Source organism: Bos indicus x Bos taurus, chromosome 3, assembly GCF_003369695.1.
Source record: "Bos indicus x Bos taurus breed Angus x Brahman F1 hybrid chromosome 3, Bos_hybrid_MaternalHap_v2.0, whole genome shotgun sequence".
Classification (NCBI taxonomy): Eukaryota; Metazoa; Chordata; class Mammalia; order Artiodactyla; family Bovidae; genus Bos; species Bos indicus x Bos taurus.
Genome location: NC_040078.1, coordinates 83,306,020 through 83,310,846, shown reverse-complemented (window position 1 = coordinate 83,310,846; position 4,827 = coordinate 83,306,020). Strand labels below are relative to the sequence as shown.

Genomic DNA, 4,827 nt, shown 5'->3' with positions numbered 1-4,827 from the left:
TGGAAAAGACTCTGATGCTGGGAGGGACTGGGGGCAGGAGGAGAAGGGGATGACAGAGGATGAGATGGCTGGATGGCATCACCGACTCGATGGACGTGAGTCTGGGTGAACTCCGGGAGTTGGTGATGGACAGGGAGGCCTGGCATGCTGTGATTCATGGGGTCCAAAAGTGTCAGACATGACTGAGCGACTGAACTGACTGACTGAGAGTTCCAGCTCTCAGTGAATGCTCTGTGCTGATGTGGTAAAGACCACTACTCCCCATTCTCAGGGTTGTAGTAGACTCATTTCTGAAAAGCTGTATTTTTGTAAGTGAAATGTTTAAATATCTTGGAGGATCTCAGTATTAAGAAGGATCTCAGGGAGAACCTTCATATAAACAGATACTTGATTCTACATTATTCTATTCCAAGTTTTAGGGTTACAAATAATAACCAATATACTTTGGACACTTGTTTCATGGGTACCATGTTCAGTATGTTTAATGTGCTAAATTTAATCTTCATTTTAACCCAATAGTCTTAATTATTTCAGTTTTAGAGATGAGTCAGTTGAGGCTTATTAAGTAACTTGCTGAGGGCTTCCCAATTCTGAAGTGTTAGAAGCAGCCTTCAAAATGTATATTCATTTGAGTTTTAGGAATTGTTTTCTACTTAATTTAATTTTTATATTTATACAAAACATGAACACGTTTCTAAAGTCAAATCTATAAAAGTATTGCCTCCATCTTCCCTGCCCCACCCCATGCTATTTCATCCTTTCCCCACAGGTAACTCCCTTTCTGTGGTTTGTCTTTCCAAAATTTTTATGATTTATCCTTCCAAACATTTTGTATATGTAAGCAAATATCCATTTTGCTAAATTTAAAGAAAATAAAACCAAAAAATGTACTTAAAGTTAATTGTGTACAGTGAAAGGTATAAGCATATAAAAACTATTCCAAAGTGACTTTAAAACACAGTCATTTGATTGCTGTGATTGCTTTGGAAGATACGAGGGGACCAGCTCTCAATACACATGCACACACTACATTCTGTTTCAGAGCCTGCATCCTGTAGAAGCCAAATGGCAACAGTAATGACACATTGAAATACCTGGCTTTACCAGCAACTGAGCTGTTTCATTAAGGCCTCAATCATTCATGTCTTTGATTGGTGGTGGTTTAGTTGCTAAGTCATGTCCAACTCTTGTGACCCCATAGACTGTGGCCTGCCAGGCTCCTCTGTTCATGGAATTTTCCAGGCAAAAATAATGCAGTCAGTTGCCATTTCCTTCTCCAGGGGATCTTCCCAACCCAGGGACAGAACCTGGATCTGCTTTACTGACTGAGGTCTCTGCAGGTGGATCCTTTACTGACTGAGCTACCAGGGATGTCCTGTCTTTGAGTGGTAGCTCAAAACTCTAAGGCTGTCTTGAAAACATTTCAAGTGGACTGTAGTTAAAGAAGTTGATTCCTCTTTTTTGTGGTTGGTGGATATGAACAAAATAGTTTATCTTGAGCAGTTAGGATCAACTGGATTCATATCACAGATTCTAGACTTGAAAAGTGATCCCAGAGCAGAGTGAACCATTTCTAGTTTTCTTCCTTGAAATTTTTTCACCTTCAGGTATTGAGTTTGCCTTTCAGAGAAATTCTAGGCCAAACATATGCATTTGTATATTATTCCACATTGCCAAAATTTTTACATTGTGTGAACCTGAAGTTTAAATCATTGCAAGTCTTGTTGCTGTTGCAATGTTTTTCCTACAGCCGGGTTGTGAGGCACAACAGGCATCTGAGTTGTTAGTAATTGAGCATGGGAAATGCCACAGCTGGTCTATTGAGTGTACAGTCTCTACTGGTTTAATTTTAGTAAAGATGAATATGTATAAGGGTTTTGGTGGCCTTGTTCATTATTTCAGTCTCTTTTCACATAAAATCTTGGATTCCTCAACCATGAATTCCATTAAGGAGGGGTTCCCAAGGTCAGAGAAGAAATAGTATATAAATCTTAACCATTCTATTCATTTCCAAGTGGTTTCAGATTTGATCTTTGTATTAGAGCCATGGGTTATTTATTTTTTCAAATCACAACTTCCAGTGCGCCTACCTCATGTGGCTGTTGGAAGGATTAAATAAAATGCTGCAGGTAATGTCTTTGTCACAGAGCCTGGAATGTAGTGAGTGCTTAATAAATAGTGGGTGGAAGCAGAGTACACTCTAGTGTTGCGGTGCTTGAGGGTGAATCTCAGCTTTCCTCCTCACTGTCTTTATGATTCTGAGCAAATAAGTTGACTTCTCTGTGCTTCAGTTGTCTCACCTGAAAAATAAGGAAAATGATAGTCCCACCTCAGAGGGTTGTTGCAAGATCAAAACATTTCCATCATGAACATTAAAAACATATGTTTGCATAAGTTAACATGCAAAGCACTCCAAAAATGCCTAGCACACTATAAGCATTATTTAAATATTCACTTTTAATATTAGGAACAATTCCAAGATAATAAACTAAAGTGATAAAATGGTTTTATCAGAAGATGCAAAGTGTTTATTTAAGTATTTATAATTAGTATTGTTCTAATTTTTATTACTGTTGTTATGTACCTTTAACACTTATCTGATGTCACAGGCACTCTGCTGAGCAGTTCCTAAGCATTGTTTATCTAATCCTCTCAACATCCCCCATAATGGATGAGGAAACTAGGACATAGAGAACATAAGTGATTGTCCAACAATCAGCCAACTTGAACTACAGTGTATCCTACTTCAGACCTCTTATATCACTTTATTATACATTTTACAACAGTCTAAAACTGCTGCTAACAAAAATGCATGTACAACAGAATGATGAAAAAAAAGTATCTGGGAAGAGGGCCAATGATTGAGACTGGAACATGGGTTAATATAGTTATTGCATTAAGCATTAATTTAGAGCTAAGCTTCCCAGCAACCAAAGCAAAACAGAACATGCAGTGTGTCATATAGTATCTGATTTTAAGAAACAAGCCATGCTCTGTCTTCTCTCACCCTGAACCTGATGTACTCCTACTCATTTATTCATCCATAAAAGCTAGTAAATATCTACATTTGCCAGACACTTTTCAGTCCTTCAGAAGACATAGTAGTTCCTGACACCAAACTGTCAGCTAATTTTACATTGTGGTTTGTCATAGGACAGATATGGGGTGACCTATTGAATAATGTCTTCATGAAAGCTGGTGCAAGAGCTGCATGATCACAGTCTGAGTGACCACTTTTGGTGTCAGCCCTCAATAAAGGCAGGCAGCAGCATATTCAAGCCGTAGGTCCTGGTAGGGCTAAGTACCTCAGAGCTCTTTGCATGGCTGTGAACTACTACGATCTATTCAACTGAAAATAACCTAAGATGCCATTGTATAAGACAGTGCATTATTTTACTTGACTTGAAACTGTAAAAGGAGTAGCAGGCCTAAAGATTTAAGAGGAAATTATGGAAAAAATTGAAATTTTTTAAATGTTAAATTCATCCATTGAGGTAATATATTTTCCTGAAAATTGGGGAAAACTAGATTTCAGGAATAGACTATCTTGATATAGCCATCGAAAAGTAATGATCATAAAATAAAGTTACAAGTGAGAGGATAGAGCTCTTTTTTTCTTTTCTTTTAAAAACATTTTTATTCGAGTATAGGTGATTTATAATGCTGTGTTAGTTTTAGGTGTACAGCAAAGTAAATCAGTTATGTTGTTGTTGTTCAGTAGCTAAGCCTTCTTCAACTCTTTGCAGTCCCGGAGAGCCCCACCAGGCTCCTCTGCCCATGGAATTTCCCACACAAGAATATTGGAGTGGGTTGCCATTTCTTCCTCCAGGAGATCTTCCTGACCTAAGGATCGAACCCAATTCCCCTTCATTGGCATGAGGATTCTTTACCACTGAACCATCAGGGAAGCCCCAGATCAGCTATGCATTTACATATATCCACTTTTTTACTTTCAGTTTGTTAATTTTTATTTTTAAAAAGTTGTATTGAAGTATATACAATGTTGTATTAGTTTCAGGTATACAGCAAGGTGAATCAGTTACACACACACATATATCTATTCTTTTTCAGATTCCTTTCCCGTACAGTTATTATAGAACAATGAATAGAGTTCCCTGAGCTATACAATAGGTCCTTATTTGTTATCTATTTTATATGTATAGTAGTGGGTATATGTCAGTCCCAATCTCCCAGTTTATCTCTCCCCCACTGCCTTTCCCCCCGGTTAATGTAGGTTTGTTTTCTACATCTGTGACATTATTTCTGCTTTGTAAATAAATTCATAAAAATATGGAATACTTCACGAATTTGTGCCATCCTTGTGCAGGAGTCATGCTACTCTTTTATGTATAATTCCAATTTCAGTATTTGTTCTGCCAAAGCAAGCACGAGGACAGATCTCCTTGGTGTCTCCCTTGTTGTCCATGGGAGTGTGGCTGAAGTTGGGGGTCAAAGCCTGGAATGAGGAACCAGGACCCTGGGTTGCTGCCCTCTAAGTCCCTAGGATGGGAGAAAGGCATCAGCCCTCACAAGTCAGCCTGCTTCCACAGAATGAATTCCCTGCTGTGCCACAGGCTAGGTACTCTATTAATATTTCTTACTCTGCCTTGGAGCCCTAAGGCAGCAGGCTAATGTGCTTTCTGTATTTCCAAGACAGGGTAGCTTAATGCAGCATATCCCAAACTTCGATGAGGAAAAATCTTCGCTGGCAGCATACCTACTAACATCTCCAGGACAATGTTCCTCGTGACATGCTGATCTAATGTGAGTGTACATGAATAAACTCTGGCCAGTGTTCAAGATATGGGAAATAATCCTCGTATTATG

General features: G+C 38.6%; 1 non-coding gene across 1 annotated transcript; it reads right to left on the bottom strand.

Annotated features, from left to right (window-relative positions):
• Positions 1 to 4,284: 4,284 nt before the first annotated feature.
• Positions 4,285 to 4,389, bottom strand: LOC113890574. The gene has a single exon (XR_003510538.1). It is a non-coding gene; the product is annotated as a U6 spliceosomal RNA (small nuclear RNA).
• Positions 4,390 to 4,827: the final 438 nt, after the last annotated feature.